We start from the raw sequence: 22,852 nt of genomic DNA on the forward strand, positions 1-22,852 counted from the left end.
TTCATTTGCACCATCACTCATTTCTAAAAAATAGTTGGAGGAAGGACGAGCTAGTGTTATCAGACTTCCTAGGGTGCCACTGAAGTGTTTTGAATTATGTTTGTAGGTGCTACAGGAGGAAGCTACAAGAAGATATGAACTGCTACAGGAGGGCCGAGAAGAAGCTACAGGAGGAATTGAAGGGTGAGAGAAGTCCATAGTGACCTGAAATTGTCTTCAAACCCTCATGCATATACAAAGCTATTTTTAAAAAGGATTAAGTGGTTTTCTTCCTCCTTGATTTCCATACAATTGCATGAAAAATTCTTCTTGGAGTTGGTATCTTGTAATAGACAATTGACCAATAGGTCTTGTTGGAAATTACTGTGTGTAAAAGCAAGATAGGGGCAAAGAGAATTTTTTTTGATATAATTTTGTCATCCTTATCCCTCACTAATAAGAAGGAGGTTTAACACTATTTTTACCATTGAGATTTCTTTGAAGAAACTTGAATTTTACACCTAAATAATACCAAGAAGGGGCAGTAGAAGAAATGGGGGGAGGATTTAATATAACAAAACCCACATACACCAAGATAATTCAACAACACCCTCCTATATTTAACATTTTAGAAGGCATGAATGGTTGGGTTTCTTTGAACTGTTAAAAGGGTATGATGATGATATCACTCATGAATTTCCCATGGAATTGCATCCTTAAGGGTAAGATAGTGCCACTAATGTTGTCAGAAGATTAGCCATATCCTTAAGTCTTGAAGCCATAAGTAGAGTGACCACCTTACCCTTAGGGGTTCAATGGAGCAAGGAGGAGAAGGAAATAAGTGTTACAGCCAGGAAGAACTTTTTCATTCAGAGAGAGAAGCCCATAGAAGATAATAATGGAGTAAGAAGAGAAATCCTACCTTACCCCTGGGATGAGGTGGCTTATCACCTCCTCAAATATATATCTTGTGAAGGGAGATTGGGTGTGGTATATGCCTATCATATTACGTTACAACATGAGTTAATATTCAAAGAAGAATTTCCTTTCCCTCAAATACATAGTGCTCCCCATTTCCTCCTGCACTCAATCATTGAAGTGAGCTAGAAGGCGAGGGAAGGAAAGCATCAACACATAGCCCACCATAACATCATCAAGTTAATTGTGATGGATGCTTTGAGCCACTTAAGGAACCCTGTCCTATGGACTGACTTTGTGGACATGGAAAGGGAGGTCTTCATTGAAACCCAAGCCATCACACCTAGAGAAACACCAACCTCTATCACTGGAGGTAGGGGAGGAAAAATAGACGAAGAAGAGGTAGGAAGAACAAAGGAAGAAGCAGTAGGTACAAAGGAAGAAGAAGCAGGAAAAACAAAGGAAGAAAAAAAATAGGAACAAAGGAAGAATAATCAGGTAGAACAATGGAAGAAGAAGCAATGTTTGAGGAAGAAGAAGAAGAGAAATAAGTAGAAGAAAAATAAATTCCTGAGAAGACTTCTAAACCCCAAGGAAAAGAGAAGCAAGGAAATCAAACAAGTCTTTCGACAAAGCAAGAAGTGGATGCCATATTAGACACATTGAGCACACCTGTCAAGCCCAAAAGGAGGAAACCAAGGCAAGGCCCCCTATATTTAAAAATAAGGAAGAGCACTAGGATTAGGTAGGGGAAACCAAATCCTCCTTCAGAGCTCCCTATCAATATCTAGGAGTCACCTAATAAAAAGGGAGAAGTGGGGCCTAGTGAAGGAAAAATTGAGGAGATTACCTCTCCTAAGGGAAAAACCAAACCACTTGTGACATATGAGAGAAGGACCACCACCAAGGAAGTGACCTTCAAGAGACCCAAGACACAAGCTTCCCTTGAGCAAGACAAAAAAGAGGAGCTACAGGAGAAACAAGGGGAAAGTATAGGAGAAACTAGGGATGCTATAGGAGCAGAAAAAGGAGCTACAAGAAGGAGCATCCACATAAAAAGAAAATGAAAAAAACATTGAAGGGCTTCAAGAGCTTGATCCACAACCCAAATTAGAATACTACTACAAGTTGGTTGAAGGAGGTATGATTATATCCCAAAATGTTTCCATCCCACTCTTCTTTGAATTAGAAAAGGAAAGAGGAAGGACACATACATGGATGTCGTTTTCCAAATCCAAAAATGTAGAAGATGTGGGCCTAATGGAGGAAAAGATCAATAAAATGGGTAAGGAATTAAGTGACCTAAAAATGAGGGAGCAACTACAGGTAGAAAATACAAGACCAAAAGAACAACTGCAAGAGAAGAAAACACAACTTGCCACTATGGAAAGTCTCTCTATGGAGGCCATACAATCCAAGAAACCATCCAAATCCTATGCTCTTCTCCTCAAGGAGTAGTGACTGTAATTTCAAATTAATACACTAGTACAATATGGGTATTTTCCTTTCCAAGACTACATGCAATTCATTGAGTTTTGTAAAATGGTAAGCATGGAGGAGAGAGTAAAACTAGATGAGTTTTATATGCATAATATAATCCTAATAGATTTGAATTTTTGGGACCCCAATTCAATATTGGGAGACATGAAACTAATGGCATTAGAATATTGGTTAACACATGAGGAGATAAGGGCTGAAGAGGTAAATAAAGTGATGACAAAGGAAGAAAAAGAGCCCTTATACATTAGAGCAGAATTGGTAAGCCCTGCAACTGTCATCAACAATCACAACCTCATCTCCTCTGATCTAGCACCTAAGTACATAGAAACCCAAGAGAAATCCATTCTACATTTTGAGGACACTTTTAGGATGTTAGGAACAGAGAGTCTACAAGCTTTTCAGAGAAGGTGGCATGCCTTACCCCACAATCTACAAATAAGAGAGTATCACTCTCCTGAAAGGCTAAGGAATGCCTTGGAAAGAACCCCATTGTACAAAATAATCATGCAAAGACTGAAAATCAAATGGATAGGACTCAAACTTAGTCCACCTTTGCTGTTGGGCTTACAAGAAGAAAGAAACTAGGTAGAGGAACAAAAGGTATGGACAGAGATAGAGGCAAATGCAAGTTTTTATCCACAAGAGGGCACACCATCTGAGGTGCCTTGGGATGTCAGAGAGGCCACCAGGGCCATGAATGAGCTTCATATGGATGACTAAGTTGCTCAAAGGATGAGAAACACCTTCAATAGGGGGGTGATGATGAGTCCCATCAATAGGTATATATTGAAGTTCATTATTCTATCCTCCAACCTTAAAACTATCATTTTCTCACATTAATTCACATTTTTGGTTATTATATGCTTAGTAAGAAGAATAAAAGGTGTTTTTTCATAGTATGTGGCCTAATGTGATTAAATTGTAGGAAAACGAAGCATTTTTGAGGCATTTACTATGCAGGGGCTTGATGGAGACAACTAGGAGGGAATCTAGGGAGGCTTTTCCACCTCCTTAACTCTCTAAACTCAAATTTAGATCGCCAATCCTCACTCACAAGCTCAAATTCATTGACAATCGGTAACTCCAAGTGCATGAGAAGCTCAAGGAGGACAAGATCCACAATTTTTGAGATTAAGGAGGGAATCACTCCTATTTACAAGGGAGATGCTATTAAATACCCCTTTGTACAAATAAATGAGCTGAATGTCATGTCTCTTCTCAAACACATTTGTAACAGGGTGCTACTACACAATTTTGCACAATTTTGGCTAAGGAAGATAACCCATCATTTTCGACTTAGGGACTTAGGAGGCAATTTGACTTAATTTGGTTGCTAGTGGAATGTGGGGGCCACCCACATGGGAATTCGAATTGGCCCATTTGAATAGCTTGGAGGGAAAGTCGAATAGGTGGATGGAGGGGCCCACATGAGGCAAGGGAGGCCCAAGGAGTTATAAGGAGGGAGAAACTCTCGTCTTGGGATTCATTGATACATCTTGCAAACAAATTCACTTGACTGTTCACTCTACTATTTCGCTGATTCAACTCACTGTTTAGCCATGAATCTCTCAGCGGGAGATTCAACCTCTACTTCGAGGGACCATCCGTGCCCACCCTAGAGAGGCAGTTCTACAAGGATTTCAGGAGTTCCGGGGTAGTGACATAGCACCACCAACTAGCGCAGAGCAAGGAGTGCGTATTTCTAGGCAGCCAGGAAACACGCAGAGGGAGATTGAGGCAAGCAAAGATCTGATTACTTGTCTAGGAGTTGGGGAGATGAGGTAGCAGCATTAGACCAACGTTCTTGCTGGGTTTTACAGCCAGCTGAGCCGATATTCCAACAATTCAAACAACTGGGCTGGGGGATAACGTAGATGCCACACAACAGATTTTCGTGGTACTTGGGAGTAGCTGAGTTGGGCCAAGAGATCATTCGAGGAGTCAGGGATTGGATAGCACGGGTGAACTCAACATTTTGGAGAAGTTTTCAGGTGGATTTACAGGCAGTTTCCAGCAAGTCGAAATTGGCAGCTAGAGCTGAGGTGAGGCTCCAAGGGGGTCGAAAATCAGAAGTCTAAACTAGCCAAACTTCTTTCTAGGGTTTTCTGGGTTTTTGGCAAGGGTCCCAAATATAAAGTTTCATAATTTTTTGAGCACCGTACGTGGGGTTTTTAGTCGTATCTTTGCAGCAAATAATGTAGAATTACTGGGGATTGAATAGTGCCTTTTGGGGTCGATTTTGGGAAGTCCAAATCGGGCCAAACCATTTTTTGGTTTTTGGCCAAGGAGTCTAGGATTTAAAGCATATAAATTTCTGGGCAGTTTCAGTGCACCTTCCAGCCATTCGAACTTCAGCAAAGCAGTGGTTTCTGGGCAGCGCAGTGCAGATTGGTGCAGCAGCTGGGCAGCCTTCAGCTCAACCATTTTCCTACCTGGGTTTGGTCCTACTTGTCATTTTAGACAAGCCCAGGTGCACCATTCATCATCTATTTTATTTTTCTTGCATAAATATAATAAAATGGCTTAGAAGTTCTCCATTTGTAGCTTTTATATGGGTGTTTGCTGAATATTTCGTTTTTGTAATTTGTTGCATGTATTATTTTCTTGTTATCACTTGTATTCCTATTAAGGATCATTACAGTGGTATCAGAGCATGATCTTGGCCTATCTATGGGAAATTAGCCAGAAGATCATGGAAGCTTTGGGTATCAGTGCACAGTGATGGGTGAAACCAGAGACAAACCCATGGCTCAAGGGAAATCTAGTATGCAAAATTTCTGGGGTAGAATTCATTGGGACAATGAGAGGTTGGCCTAGTTGAGGACAGTGACAGTCCAAACCCATCCTCACCCTTACAACAAAGAAGTTAGAGGTGAGTAGGTCGTGGGGGTGCAGCCATCTGCAACGTGTGGGGAAATTCGACCAGATCAGGGCACTAGATCTCCTAAAAAGGAGCAGACAGGACAAAGACAATTAGAGGGTGAGACCAGGGGGCAGTTTTGTTGGAAGAGATCTGGCTTTAGATATCAGGAGCCTAAGGAGGAGGTTCAGCATGATGTCGAGAGCCCACCGGATGGTGAGGATCACATCGATATACCTGGTGTGGCGCAGGAGTCACCTTTATTAGAGACCTCTTTGATAGCCCTAGTTGACACCCTGGTGGAGAGGATAGAGCCGACTCACATAGAACCATTTGTTGAAGGGGTGTCATCCCTAGATGAGATACCAATAGTTGTTGAGGTATCTGGAGCTGTGACCGAGTTTACAGGTGATAGATGCCCATGACAGTTCCATCAGTTTCAGGCTGACCTTTTAACATTAAAAAGGAAGGTTGCATTAGTGCGAGAGGCGATTCTACAACAGAACAGGGAATTGGAGGGCATGCGAGTAGTTTGTGCCGAGTCCACGACCAAATTGACTCACATTAGGGAGAAGTTGGATTCCCTACCAGTGCAGCTAGAGTGCACGTTGAAGCGTGAGAGAAACCCTCTTTGGACATACATAGACGGGGTTGGAAACACTGTTAGGTTACCATGGCCCATTGGGCAGAGGGAGACATAGCTACCTAGTCAGATTGTATGTATTGACCAGGATAGCAAGATGAGATGACCTGAGTTGCACAGGGTGCAACACCCTCATGGTGGGGTTGTTCTATGTGCGGGAGTTCGTGCATTCGATCCATCTCTTAGGGTTGGGTGGTAAGAGATTCATAGTTGGTACCGGGTGGAGTGGACTATGGAGATGGTAGTGGACCTAGGTGGAGCTTAGTAGGAGTTTCCAGGCACTGGGGATGTTGGAAGCCCCGACTAGCATTGGTATCTGGGAGGGACTACCTATCATTTCCCATGTATGTCGTTTGACTACAACCGGGATGGTGCAGTTAACCTAGCAGTTGAGCATGCACTTTCGCTAGAGCAGTCTTGGTCAGCAACAGTGGCCGACCAATTTATGGACAAACTCGTTTGGTTTTCTTGGTATGGCATTTGTACACGGGATCACTGGGTGATCAACATACTTTGGCAGGAGGTTGTCGGAGGAGGTGGCATTGGCAGGCCATTAGACAGTGCCTTGCATGGAGCTGAGGGCTCTTCAATCTTGTGCAGGGCGCAGAGGAGCGGAGCAGGGGTGGCATCACTACTGACACATAGGGAGAGTCACTTCTCGGATCCCTCAAGGGGGATTTGGAGGGAATATCCATTCATCGGCGGGGATAATGATGCGATGGTGGAGGTGATGATACTGATCGGGTGTGGCCTGACACATACAAACATAGCTCTAGGTCATCATATGCAGGGATATGTGGGAGCATATAGCGTTGAGAAGTGGTCTACAAGTGGGCATGAAGATGCATGGTGGTGTGCTGTAGTGTGTTGCACTATGTTGCGGAGTGGGAGTGCCTTACATCGTAGTGAGTACATGCTGGGAGTGACAGGTGCAATGGCACAGGTAGGAAGTAGGATGGTACCGGATGGCATAGCTGCAACAGAGGGTATCCTGCAGTGTACAGGAGTTGGCCACAGTGTATAGTGGCATGTCCAAGAGTACTGGGATGATCGGTGGTATGCAGAGGCGTATGGTGCTGCACAACAAGGTCTTGGAGTGTTGCCTCCAGGGACACCCATGGACGTAGATATCGGGCATACCTTTGGGTTTAGTTCACCCAGGATCGATGGGGACGCAGATGAGCGATACTTTATGGTATCCACGGGACTCACACTCCTGACCCTCTTCTACGTCACTGTCAAGAACGATCGAGCTGGTTGTTGTCCTTTGGCACTCTGGGCACAAGAAATAGGAGAAGGGGAGATCACCCAAGATATTTGGATGACACTTGGTGCGATAGAGGGGAGACTTCTCAGTGAGGGCATCGAGTCGCTACGGGAGTTGATAGCCATAGGTCGAGGGATGAGATGATCACCGACAGGGATGGCATATCATTCATCACTGTTTCTATGCTTGGGGAGCTGGTCATAGGGGATACATGTTTCACTCTTTCCTCAGGGCATGTATGGACCATGGATGAGTAGAGGATATCATGTGCAGCTAAGATTGTTGTCTAGTATGTATCCAAGTTCCTGACAATGTATCGACACATTCTCCAGGGGGCGGGTAGCCGAACCAGTGGCGATGGTTAGCAGGAGCAGGATGGATCCACATACATTGAGTCGATTGCACATATCAGATACCCATCTATTGGTTGCATTAACGGGGTAGCTATTTGGCACATGTGGTTTCTAGTGGTCATCTATACTACACAGTGGCAGAAACCGGACACCTTAACATGCCTAAGATTAGTTCATGATGTATGGAGCCTATATATGGGTGGCATGTAGGGACTAGAGATGAGGGCCAAAGGGATTCTATTGATTGTTAGGGCTATGTTGCAGCAGGTCTACCTATGGGATGTAGGGATTCAGTTGATCGATAAATCACTCATGATGAGCGGAGTTATGTAAAGAGTGATATAGTTCGCTCTTGGGATGACACATGGGGGTTCACAGAGGGTTTCATCATATGGGGAGGCAGACATTCTCTGTCGCTGCATAGGTTCAGAGCTAGATTTGGATGGATAGGCCTTGGTGCCATGGAGATGCCCAAGAAGGATGTGTCTCGCCTCTTTCAGTATTCCACCATTGAGTTCTAGGAGAGCAGGATACTGTCTGCGCATGATGGGGAGTATGACATAGTCAAAGTAGCGCAACATCAACATGGTGGCACCACTCTGGGACTAGCAGGGAACTGGGGTGTCACAACTCTTCACAACTCAATAACCTTTAGAGATGCTCCAGCTACTACAAGGGGAGACCATATAGATCTTCCATTGGGCTTTAGCGAGTCACTGATGGAGCAAGGGACTTCTAGTACTTCCACCGGGTAGGATAATGAGTGGAGCGAGGGGAGCTTCATGTCGGATAGGATGGCCTGTGATCCTGGCATTGAAGGTTTCTTTCATATCAGGACAGTGTTGAGGTTAGGGATGATTCAGTGGCACATCTGGGACCCTGGCACATGTTACAGTGACAGTGGGGAGCAACAGTTAGAGAGGATTCTCGTTTAGGCATTGCTTGAGGACAAGCGATTTTTGGAGTGTTGGAAGAACTTGCCGGATGAGGATGCCACCGGGAGGGTGAGAACATATTGGAGCACCCAGCTTTGAGGTTGCTTGAGGGAAAGGAACAATTGGGAGGGGAGGACTGTCATGTCCCTTCTCAAACACATTTGTAACAAGGTGCTGCTACACAATTTTTCACAATTTTGGCTAAGGAAGAGAACCCATCATTTTCAACTTAGGGACTTAGGAGGCAATTTGACTTAATTTGGTTGCTAGTGGAATGTAGGGGCCACCCACATGGGAATTCGAATTGGCCCATTCGAATAGCTTGAAGGGAAAGTCGAATAGGTGGATGGAGGGGCCCACATGAGGCAAGGGAGGCCCAAGGAGTTATAAGAAGGGAACAACTCTCATTTTGGGATTCATTGATACATCTTGCAAACAAAATCACTTGTCTGTTCACTCTGCTGTTTAGCTGAGTCAACTGGCTGTTTAGCCATGAATCTCTCAAGCGGGAGATTCAACCTCTACTTCGGGGGACCATCTGTGCCCACCCTAGAGAGGTAGTTCTACAAGGATTTTAGGAGTTCCGGGGCAGTGACATAGCACCACCAACCAGTGCAGAGCAAGGAGTGTGTATTTCTGGGCAGCCATGAAACACGCAAAGGGAGATTGAGGCAAGAAGAGATCTGATTGCTTGTCCAGGAGTTGGGGAGATGAGGTAGCAGCATTAGACCAACGTTTTGGCTGGGTTTCACAGCCAGCTGAGCCAACATTCCAACAATTCAAACTACTGGGATGGGGGACAAAGTAGAGGCTACACAACAGATTTTTGTGGTACTTTGGAGCAGCTAAGTTGGGCCAAGAGATCATTCGGGGAGTTAGGGATTGGATAACACGGGTGAAATAAACACTTTGGAGAAGTTTTCAGGTGGATTTACAGACAATTTCTAGCAAGTCAAAATTGGCAGCTAGAGCTGAGGTGACGCTCCAAGGGGGTCCAAAATCAGAAGTCTAAACCAGCAAAAGTCCTTTTTGGGTTTTTTCTGGGTTTTTGACAAGGATCCCAAATATAAAGTTTCACAATTTTCTGAGCACCGGAGGTGGGTTTTTAAGTTGTATCTTTGCATCAGACAATCGTATGATTTCTTAGAAATAAGTAGATGTTAGTTATCATTTTTCATATTTACTTTCTAGAGCCTAAGATTTAGGTCAATGATTAGAGTAACATTGTGAAATATAATAAGATTGTGGTAAAATTCAACTCATCTTTTCCATGAAATTTATGTCACTGTGTTATTGATCATTTAATGCATGTAGTGGGCTAGTTGCACGGTTGTGTTGACCTTCCGGGGTGGCCAAATATTATCATATCCACTTAGAATTATCAATCTTATCCCTTTACCCTTCACACTAGTCTCAAGCTTTGTTTCCACAGTCATTCTGTTTAGGCAATTAAGGACACTATGGGCATCCACCTTGGTGCAAGACAAAGCTTCGAGAGGTCCTGGGCTTGGCTAGGAGGCTTCCCCAACCTTCATTCACTCCCTCCTACCTTCATCCATCTTCTCCTACCCTCAAAATACCATCTCCACCCTCAAAAGGCTCTCAGAACCCCTCTTGTAGCAATACATGGCCTCCTGTAGCAATACATGACCTCCTGTAGCAACACATGTAGTAGACTTGTGGCACCATTTTCCTCAACCTGTTTTTCTCCCTACTTCAATCTTAGCTTGGTTAAGATGAATAATTACACCCAACTTGTGATTTGATAACCTAGAGAAGCTCTTAGACCAATGCAACCTTCTCTTTTCCTCACTACAAAACATAGTAGAATTAGTGTTTTTAATTCACAAGCATGTTACAAGTTAGATTTATGATTTTCAAGAAAATGTAAAGTAGATCAATGATACATGCAAGTATGTTAGTGATATGATGAAATGTGAAAGATACAGTAGATTCACTTCTCCAACTAGACTAGCCCTTTTCCTCATATAATGTTAATTATCATCTACAAGTTGAATGAATGGCATTTTCACTTTCATAGTTACATTAGAAGTTTTCACTATAGTTAAGTTGGAGGAATGGTCTCTGAACACCTTGATCTGATGTGACTAAGGGTGGCATGAGTAGAACCTAACCTACTATGCATACATCACTGTCACCTCTAATTTTGTATGAACCCCAAGTTGATAATTTAAGTTGAGGAGCCCTTGGGAGTTACAACACTACCTCAGGTTGACAATTTAAGTCGAGGAGCCCTTGGGAGTTACAACACTCTTGGTGCAATACCAGGGATAACCAATCTTCAGATAACCCTACACATGAATAGGCATATTATTTGGTTTCCAATCCTGCATATTAAACTTCTACAATACTGTCTTGACATACTTTCTTTGATTTAACTATAGTTTCCTATTCACTTGATATCTTCTAAATGCCGAAAATTAAAGTTGTAGAATTGATATTCTTCATGTCAAATTTAGAGGTCATATGAGTTTTGACATAATGGATGATTTCCCTGTCATTTCTAATTAGCAACATACCATCCACTTACAAGACCAAATAAATTATAATATGATCACCAACTATTTTTAAATATACACAATGATCCGCTTTGTTCATTGTGAAGCCAAGTCCAATATATAAGCATAAATTTTTTTATACCACATCCTTGGTGATAGCTTTAACCCATATAGGAACTTTTTCGACCTACACACTAAATATTTTCTTCCCTTCACTGCAAATCCTTTCAACTTCTTCATGCATATTTCTTCTTCCATATCCTCATGTAGGAATGATGTATTTTACATCATTCTATTCTACTTCAAAATCAATATTAACAATTGAAATTAACTTTGAAATATGAGAAAAGATCTCACCAAATTAAAATCCCTCTACTTGGGAATAACCTCATTAGAGGAAATTTCAACCTAAAACTGGCTTTCAAAGGAAAAATAATAAAATAATAGTTAAAATAATAAAATAAGAGTTATGAATTTTGGATGGAAAATAAGAAAACATTTTTTTTTTTGGCTTATCTCCTTATAGGTATACTCAAATTTCAAGTATAGACACTCGTTGAGTGTGAATCTAAATTCTACATCCAACGAGTACCCATCATGCATACTTTTAAGAAGACCCACATTGATAAAAAAAATGAAGATACGTTTAAAAAACACATTTAACACACTTTTTGAATGTATCTTCAATTTTTGTAAATGCGTGTCTTCGAAAAAGTATGCATATCGTTGGATGTGTAATTTAATTCCTCATCCAATGAGTGTCTACAATTGAAATTTGAGTAAACCTATAAGGAGATAAGCCAAAAATATAGTTAAAAATGTATTTTTTCTTCTTTTTCCTCAAATATTTACATGTACCTCTTTTTAAAATTAAAGGCTTTCGATTGGTTTACGTATTATGACATGGAAGTTACATGAAAATTTCATGGGCACTTCTAGGCTTAAATTTCCTCTAATGTTTACTACTAACCAAGCTTTGTACTTCTCCATTCTATCGTCTACATTCAACTTCTTCTTAGACAACCATTTGCTGTTAATGGGATTTCTCCAACCACCAACTCCACTAAATTCAAAGCCTTACTCTGGTCCAAGGATGTCGTTTCTTCAACCATGGGATTTTTCCAAAGTCTTCCATCCTTTGAATCAATGCCTCCATAATAGTTTTATGATAATCATCAATAATAAACAAAGAAAATTTTGAATGGAAATTGGGTGGATTATACCTTTCCAACTTCCTTCTTTCCAGATCTAATCTCGTCAATGCCAGAGTATGTAGAGTTTGATTCATCATCTTTCAATTCAAACTCTATCTTTTCTGGTTCATTATCTCTTGGTAGGACTTCTTATTTGATAATGTTTTGATTTCTCTAAATATCCCATCTCTACTAGTTATACACAACCTTCTTAGTTTCTAGGTTTCTAAGATTATAACCTTTCAGAAAATTTTTATATACAATAAAGACACACTTTGTAACTTTATTTTTCAACTTACTCGTATTCTCATTTGGAACATGTACATAAGAATCATAGCCAAATACTCTGAGATGTTTAAGATATGTTTTTTACTAGTCCATACCTGATGTAGAGTCTTACCATCTAATGCTGATGAAGATGGTCTATTTATTGGGTAGTAAGTAGTGTCCATTGCTTCAACCCAAAAGTCTTTTCATAACTTGACACCACTGAGTTTGCTCCTTAATCTCCCCATCAATGTCTCATTCATATTTTTTGTAACTCCATTCTACTTAGGTTTGTATGGAGTAGTCCTTTTCTATGGTATATTGCATTTCTTACAAAATTCTTTGAATTTATTCTCACAAGATTATCCACCATTATTTGCTGGAAATAGTGAGAGGGGGGTAATTAATATTTCTCTTCAATTAGTATTTTTAACCCCACATAGAATTGATTATCATTATCATTACATCAACATAACTAAACATCACATGAACAATAAACAACACCATTAAATAATGCACAAACATCAAGAAACCCCTCCGGGACAAAAACCACCAAATGCTTCTTAGTATTTTTCTTCAATAAAATTTACATCAATAAGAAGCTCCAACTTCCATAATTTTCGGATACAACCAAGGGAGGCTCAAACCCCTTGATCTACAGGCTACAAACTGGAGAGATGCACCAATACCTTGTTTACCAGCTGCTACTAGATGGACGCTCCAATGCCCAAGTTTACAGGCTCCGACCTAAAGGAGGGGCACCAACTCCCTGATTCACCAACTTCTACTGGAGGGATGCTACAACATCCTGCACAGGATCTAACCTTTCCTAGCACAACCCTGTCACCCTAAAGTGTTCTTAGGCTTCGTCTCGAAGGAGACTCCACTCTCCTACCCCACACCACCCTACCACCCTACTAAGTACGTTGTCACTTGCCCTGAAGGATCCAACCTTCAGCTTACCACGACGGACCACATTTCACAATTTTCTGACTGGATCCACTTGCACTCAAAATCAATATAGGAAACTATAATACAAGAGAACTGTAACAAAAACTCTCTCAATTAATTATGCCTTTGCTTAATCTATACATCAAACTTTAACTGTCAACATCAATTGTCATGAACAATTATGCCTCTGCCCAATTTGCACATCAAACCCTAGCTCATTAATCCAATGGCAACTTTGTTTGTCTTCAAACCAAAAAAATTTTCTTTGCTCAATCCCTAGCAATATTCATGCTACAAAAATCTGCTCATAAGCCTTTCCATTAATGATATCTCTACTGCAACTTATTAGCATACAAATTCCAACAATGAAGTATCAAACCCTAGAAGCTGTGACTCATCAGAATGATCTTCCACCATACAACCACTGACACATTTATCTAACAAAATCATAATAACTTCAACAAGGCTCATCTCTCAATTTTGATGTCAGTGTTTCTTCCAGAATTCAATTGGACCAAAATCACTATATAGAAAGATGTATTGACTTAAACCTTCTAAAATTTGACTTCTTATATGAAACCTCCAAATAACTTATCGACCACCCACAAATACTAACTATGTGAAAAAAATACAAACTTGAAACCAAAATTAAAATATGCTTATAAAATAAAATTTACCACCGAACCCAATATGCTTATTTTATAACATGCATCACAAAATATGCATCTCTTTACGCATGTTATGTGTCCAAAAATAAATCTCTTCAACTCAACCTAGTGGATGGCGGGATACAAACGATGACAACATTCTGCAACGATGATAGTCTTTGTGAGAGCCATGTTTAAGGACGTGGCCATAGTCTAGGGCATTGTATTTATCATGCATGTTCAGTCGACCGAGTTAAGGAAATATTCATGTGTTAAATTCGCTGCTATTTTTCAGATGTGTTCCAGAACTTGAATTCCATATCAATCTGTTGTTATCCTTAATTCAAATATATATCTCTCCATGTTTTGTTTTGTTTTGTTTTGTTTTGTTTTGTTTTGTTTTTTTTTTTTTTTTTTTTTTTTTTTTTTTTTTTTTTTTTCTGTTGAGCTATTTGTTTCATTAAGGTGCCTTCAACAATACTTATTTAATTCTGGTCCTTTAATGAAGTCGTAGAACTGGAAGAATTGTAATGTGACATCAATAGTCGAAGGCTTCTTATTGTTGTTCCGAACAAACTCTTGTTGCTATACTTCACATTTCATACATATATACTTGATTTGAATCCTAGATTGCTTCACAAAAGTTGGCTTTAGTAGATGTATACACATGTCAAGGTGAGGCTTGGAGTCAAGACAATGTGATAGGCCGAAACCTCTTATGTGTTGTAGAAATTACTTCAAATTTGGATCATGCTTCAGGAGTAGATCAGGGCATCAAGATATTGTGTTATCCAATGATATGATTGAACTGTCTTCAATGGAAATACATGCGATGTGGTCAACAAACTTTGTGTCAGCGAAGTTGCTTCAACGAATCACCATTTTGAGAATTTGTAACTGAGTTATACCTTGGCTCAATGAGCATAAATTATGGCTTGTGTTATAACCAAAAAAAATCATTAACCAATAGTGAGATACACTAAGGAGAAAACTAGATGCAAATTGGAGATGTATATCACTGTAATACTTCACAGTTCGATAACTTTCAGTGATAAGACAACATCACAAGAGCCATAATAATTTGTCCACCTTGACATTGTCTTTTACTAGATCTTACTGCAAATATTAGACTACAAAGAATATACAAGATTGTTCTTCACAAATATTCTAGGAAACCAAGTTTCAAATGGTCCGAACTAAGCACAAAAATAATTCTCTAGCAAATGAACTGTTTTCTGGTTCAGAAGCCACAAAGTTTTGATGCTAGAATAATGCAATTCTGGCATAATATGTTTAGAACTTCACTTGCAAAAAAATAACCAAACGAATCCCATATCCAATAGAACAAATCCACAGTTCATGAACCCTTCAATTTCCTAGCCTCTCGTTTGATGTTCAACGTCTCCATAAGGGCATAAAAGATCAGAGATCAATCAAAAAAGAAATAAGCTTAATTCTCATTATTTTGGAGATAATATTAAGCTCTCTTTTATATATATGGAAGGGCTTCATAAGAGGCAACGAGATCCTAGTTTGGAGGGAAACATCAAATTTGAAATTCAAAAAATAATGGAGGGAAAAACCCCTTTGAGGATTTTTGAATTTTGAACTTTAGCTTCCTTTGGTGCCAAAACCTTCACATCCCCTTGGATTTAAAAAACAATTACTTACAATCAACCTTTTTCCATTATTTTAGTTGTTGGAGAAATGCCTTATTACTTGAATATTTTACTTGACCCAAGAAGAGTTGCCACATCATCATCCTTTGGGATTTTTCCGCACAAATTGGGCCCTTCAGGTTCAAAAAAGGATATTTGCCAAACCACGAGGTCTCTTGTGGTCTGCCACATGCCATTGGAATCAAATTGACGAGGAGAATCCATCAAGGATGATCCTGACACGAAACAACATGAATTTTCATGTCATTTTGGCTGACAAAAGGTAGGGCATCTTTTGGTGCTACTTGGGTTGACATCAATGACAACCACATATCAACAATCTCCCCCTTTGGCATTGATGGCAACACATGTACTTCCCTACGATCACTACACCCCCTGACTCCATGCCTCTGATCTTCCTGAACTTGTTTCTCTCCCCCTTTGACATTAATGGAAAAGAGTGACTCCCCCTAAAGATTTGCTTGTTTCTTTGAACATGTAACCTACCACTGCTCCTTCTATCTATTTGGCGAAATAAGAAGTATTTCAATGTGCACTTGGGATAATCACAAGTTTTTGTCGAAGATACTCAAACGTCTCATGCGGTAATGGTTTGGTGAAAATGTAAGCTATTTGTTCCTTTGTCACAATATATTCCACTTTGATGTTTTTCTCCGACACTTTCTCTTGAACATAATGATATTTAATAGGAATGTGTTTTTATTTTAGAATGCATGATAGGATTCTTGGAAATTCTTATGGTGCTAGTGTTGTCACAAAATATCAGAATGGGCTCATCAAACTTCACATGAATATCTTGCAATGTTTATTTAATCCAATGTACCTGAGTACATCATGATTTTTCTGTGATATACTATGCTTCCATTGTGGATAAGGAAACTGGCGACTTCTTCTTACTCAACCATAAAACAAGATAACCACCTAGGTAGAAAGCTACTCCACTAGTGATTTTACGATCATCAACGATGCCTAGCCAATCTGCATTTGTATAATTTGTGATGGTTAAGTCATTACCTTTTGTATACCATAAGCCAAAATTTGCTATTCCCTTGAGGTATCAAAATATTCTATTCACTGTAACAACATGGGATTCTTTTGGTGCTGCTTGGAAACATGCTACTTGTCCAACTACTTGCATCACATTTGGCTTATAGAAGGCTACCAATCATAGATCTATACATCCTCTGGTGCGCATCCTTGGATAAGTCATCCACACTCAACTTGCAACCTATCACCATTAGGGTGCTGACCGGTTTGCAATCTTCCATCTGAAAACTCTTCAACATTTCTTTGATATACTTGATTTGACAAATGAATATGCCCTTGTCTTCTTGAGATATCTGAAGTCCAAGAAGAAGGTTAACTCTCAAAGTAGTTATATCTCAAAATCATTTTGCATATCTGCAGTAAACTTCTTACTCAACCTATCATCATTGCTGTGAAAAATGATCATTCATTCACATACACTTCAATGATGGTCAAACTATCGTGCTCAATCTTTACATGAAGGTTTCTATCGACGTTTCCTCTCTTGAACCATCATTTTTGCAAGTACCTGCCAAGACAAGCATACTAAGCTCTAGGAGCCTATTTTAGATGATATATTACCTTCTTCAACTTGCAAACATAAGATTTGTTGTCAACAAGAAAAAATCCTTCATGTTGTTTTATGTATACCTCTTCTTCCGATTCTCCATTTAGAAAAGATGATCATCTGATATACTTTTATCTTCCTTGAACATGCATAGGCCAAGAAAATTTAGATAGATTCCATTCTGGCAACAAGAGAAAATGTTTCTTCAAAATCTATACCTTCAACTTGTATATACCCTTTTCATACCAATCTTGCCTTGTTCCGGGTAACCCGTCCATCCTCATTCAACTTGTTTATGAAAACCCACTTTGTGCCAATGACATTCTTGTCCTTTGGTCGTAGAACAAGTGCCCAAGTATCATTATTTTCAATCTGATCCAATTCTTCATTCATAACTGCTACCCAATATTCATCATGACTAGCCTCTTCAAAGATGTTAGGCTCAAATGTGGCCAAGAGTGGAATTCAAGTTTTGGAACCCATTTGAAAAATAACAGTGAATTTAAAGCATGAATATTTCCTTAACTCGGTCAACCAAATAAGCATAATCATTTTATTTAAGCACTCGATATAATACAAATCCCTACACTAAGGCCACATCCTCAGCCATGGGTCTAACAAAGACTATCATCATTGCAGAATGTTTTCATTATTTGTAGCCTACCATCCACTAGCTTGAGTTGAAGACATTTTTTGATGGACACATAATATGTGTAAAGGGATGCATATTATATAGAGCATTTTATAACATAAGCATATTGGGCCCAGTTGTAAATTTTATTTTATAGGCATATTTTTATTTTTGGTTTTAAAATTATATTTTTGTCACAGAATTAGTAGTTGTGGGTGGCCAAAAAGTTTTTTGGAGGTTTCCTAAAAGGAGTCAAATTTTAGAAGGTTTAATTCGATACATGGTTCTATATAGTGATTTTGGTCGAATTAAATTATGGAAGAAGCAGAAACATTAGAATTGAGAGATGGGCCTTGTTGAAGTTATTACGATTTTGTTAGATAAATGTGCTAGTGGTTGTATTACAAAAGATCATTTGAATGAGTCACAACTTCTAGGGTTTGATACTTCATTGTTGGAATTTGTATGCTGAGTTGCATTAAAGATATCATCATTGGAAAGCTTATGGACAGATTGTTGTAGCTTGCATATTGCTAGGGTTTTGGAAAAGAAAGGCATGTTGGTTCGAAGATAGAAAATATTTCCATTCTATTAATGAGGTAGGATTTGACGTGAAGATTGGGCAGAGGTAAAGTTATTTATGGCATCAATGATAAGAAAAATAAACACCATTGTTGTAACCTTTTTCAATCTAACAATGTACAATCCTCTGTCTAGGGATTCAACAACAAAAAACACCAAATATCAATAACACATACCTTGTGACATTATTGACCTCAACAACATTTCACCAAATGTTGTCACTACGAAAGAATTTGACTACTTGCTTGAGTCGTCTTGAATAACTTCAACATGATGGCTTGATTGCACGTGTTGATCACAAGTATATATATATATATATATATATATATATATATATATATATATATATATATACCAAAGTTTAGCTTTAAGAGATGCACAAACAAGACTTCTAATCCACTACACCGTGCCACTTATAATTATATCTGATCTTTATTAATTTACTTGCTTATTTTCACATCAATGATTAGTCATTAGATAAGAGGGGCTATCACCTAGTCTTCAAATTTTGCCTTTAGAACATGGGCACTAAATTGTGTCTATAAACCATTGCAAGATAAAATCATACCTTGAGGGTTGTGAGATCCTCAAAAGTTGTCACTATATAGATTAGCTTATCATTGCAATAGTCCTTGAGTATGGTCGACTAATTTTCTTTAAGCTCGGTTCTAGATGGCAACTAGATCTCTGTCCTTGCAAGTTCTTATATATATATATATATGTGCACAAGATGTAGCCCATAATCACTTTAGGTAGTTCACTAGTTATGCCCAAACTAGATGTAGAAAATAACGACCTTGATGATGTAAAACATTTGCATAATAGGCCACAACAGACCTTGACTCTTAGACTTTGAATGAATTCGTAGGAAATTTCTTCTAAACTTGGTGATAAGCCTGTTCTCTTTACAATATTCAAACCTATTAGAGATGACTACAAGACTCAACAACTAGAAGATGTATGCCACAAATACATGCAGAGATAACCTTACCTTATGTATTTGAGAAGGACGAAACAAGATCAAGTTATTTCTGATTAGTCTGCAACCTTATCTCAAGATTCTTGCTTCATATGTCTTTCAATTAATCTGCAAAAACTTTAGATAGCAAGACCACATGGAAGGAAGGTTTCTCAACTAGTTCTGTGACAAAATTTGATAGCCAAGTGACTTTGGTTACCCTCCTGCAATATAGTAGGCCAAACAATTCCCATACCCAATAGAACAAATCCATAATTTGTGAACCTTTAAATTTCCTGGCCTCTCGTCTGATGTTTAATGTATCCACAAGGGCATAAAAGATCAATGATCAATCACAAAAGAAATAAGCTTAATTCTAATTCTTTTGGAGATAAGATGAAGCTCCTTTTATAGATATGGAAGGGATTCATAAGAGGCAACAATATCCTAATTTGGAGGGAGATATCAAATTTGAAGTTCAAAAAATAATGGATGTTAAAATCCGTATGAGGGTTTTTGAATTTTTAACTTTAGCTGCCTTTGGTGCCAAAACCCTCACATGCCCTTGGATTTAAAAAAAATATATTTATAATCAACCTTTTTCCAATATTTTAGTTGTTGGAGAAATGCCTCATTACTTGACTATTTGAATTGGCCCAAGAAGTGCTGCCACATCGTCATCCTTTGGGTTTTTGCCAACAAATTGGGTCCTTCATATTATTAAAAGGATATCTCCCAAATCATGAGGTCCCTTGTGGTGTGCCACATACCATTGGAATCAACTTAACGAGGAGAATTTGTCAAGGATGATCTTGGCATGAAACAATATGAATTTCCATGTCATTTTGGTCGACAAAAGGTGGGGCATATCCCAGTGCTTCTTGGGTTGACATCAATGAAAATCACATATCAACATTATCTATTATCTACACCTTAATTTCCTTCTCTCTTTGATTTTCCACAAGAGCCTTAAACTCTTTGATTTTTTTAAAGACTCCATATTTCTTCCCAAGAAAATAAATCCATATATTCCTTAAGAATTCATATATAAATGAGATGTAGTATAAAAATTTACCCAGTGATGGGACCAACATAGGTCCAAACACATGACTGTGCACCAATTATAAAATCCCCTTTGCCTTTGTAGAACTAAAGGAGAATCTTACCTCATTTTTCTTCCCATAAAAATAATGTTCACAAAAATCAAAATCCATAGAGCAATTAGGGATCCTTTGTAACGGCCGGAGGTTAAAAGTTCATGTAACAAAGGATCATAAAGGAAAAATAAGAACAAGGTCATGGGACACATATTCCAAGCTGAATGTTGGGCAAAACAACGTAGTGGATATCACTTTTGGTTTATTGTGGCTAAGGAAATTGGCAAAGGTAAAGAGACATTAATTGGAATTTATTTATGAAAATAAAGGAAAATAGGAGAAAAGGGAGATGAAAGGTCACAAGTTTGCATGAGGGGAAAAATAGAGGAATTGAAAAAAATAGAAGCCGTATTAATAAAAAGGATTCTAAGGATCAGTTCACAACTTTTGTTAGTTTGGCTTTGCAATTAGTTTCAGAGAGAGAAGAGCACGAAGAGGAGAAAACAAGTAAGCAAGAAAAGTAAGGCAAAGGAAGGACAATGAAAACAAAGGATAAGCAAGCAAGGTTGGATCAAGCAACTTTTGCAGGAGGAATTTTGATCTGAATTTAAACAAGAACACAAAAAATTACAGATATAACCATAAATACAAAGATGCAGTAGAAATAACACTTCATTTCATTAATATCAAATACTGAAATATGCTTACAAACAAAAAGGAAATAAGACTAGCTCAGGCGATGGGAGCTCATCTTTGAGAATAAATGTGGCGGCTACATGTCTCTGAACTATGTTACAATGAGGCTCGGAGGCCTATTTATTATTATGAAATAATGGAAAACCCTAAACAACCAAAAACCTAACCCTAGGAGATGAAGCGACAAAACTATGGGCCATGTTTGGGTAAATTGGTACATCAACTTCCCGGGGTCATAACTTTCGCATACGATGTATGTTTGATGTGAAAAATACCCCATTAGGAAGATCTATTTGAAGGACTACAACTTACGACTAGCCATCACTAGTCAAAAACACTTTTTGGCCCTGATTTTCCCAAAAAACATCATTTAGGGCCTCAAAACGACTTTGGAAGTTCAAAACTTTAAAAACTGCCAAAAATAGTAAACTGTATTACAATTAAAGAAAACGAAAAAATGAAAGAGACAGTGGTGTGGGTCCTAGTGGAATAGGTGGGTGGCCACCAACATCCACCTGGATCAACTTTATAGGTAACCGATTGCATGTGTGATTTCCTAGTTGGTTTGTGAATGCATGGTACATGCATTTGTGTATTTGGTTCATTTGATATCATTGGCATTGATTTTTTTCGGGTGTGACAATGGTTTCAAACTTGCCTTGCCATTTTCGGATAGTCATGGTGTGATGGGATTCTTTTTTGGTTAATTTTTGGATTTTCGAAACGTTTTGGAATCGGGTGAGGTGGTCTCAGGAAAATTCCCAATGGTTGGGGGTGGAGGTGGTTGTGGAGACAAGAAAATTCCTCAAGGTATTGGTGAAGAAACTTTGAGGCATCCAATCTTGTTTTAGGCATTAGGATCTCTTGACTGGTTTTGGCGAGATCATGGTAGCTTGAGGGGGGAGGTGATTTAATTTCTGAGAAGCCCTAATTGCTTATGTCTTGATTTCCCACATTCATGTTTGGAATATGGCATGGGAGTGATTGGATGAAAGAAATATTTGGTTCAACCCAATCTATGGTCGAGTGGTATGTGGAAGTCCCTGACTTGGTTGACTTTTGAATATGTTAGTAAGAGCTATTTTCCTATTCTATTCAATGAGTACTTGTACTTGTTATTATGTGGCTTTGACGGTTTTTCTATCATGGTTAATATTATGGTTATATGTTGGTTATAAGCATGGTTCCATAATAGGTTCTAGCTATGACTCTTTTTATGTTTTGATTAGTTGATAAATGGTTAATGAATGCATGGGCTAAGAAATGTTATTGCGACTATTATGAGATGGAATTATACCTTCTTGGTGAATCTAATATAAGTTTCAGACTCCTATGTTCAAATATGCATTCATGATCTGTACATTACATGTTCACCATATGTGTGACGTAATGACTATCATGGTTAAGCCTGGTTAGGTCAAGTTTTTGATTCAATTTTGTATGTTTATCCTTGTCATTGAGTTACTTATTATTTTGGAAAGTCTCAGGAAGTTTTAGGCAGTGATCTAGAGGCTGGCCTGGAATTGTGGCCTTGATCTTGGGATTGCATGCACTAAACTAAGTAATTTGGTCACAACCACATG

Source organism: Pinus tabuliformis, chromosome 1_2 (genome assembly GCF_031772625.1).
Source record: "Pinus tabuliformis cultivar Carrire ecotype Pingquan chromosome 1_2, CPIR1, whole genome shotgun sequence".
In the NCBI taxonomy this organism is placed as follows: domain Eukaryota; kingdom Viridiplantae; phylum Streptophyta; class Pinopsida; order Pinales; family Pinaceae; genus Pinus; species Pinus tabuliformis.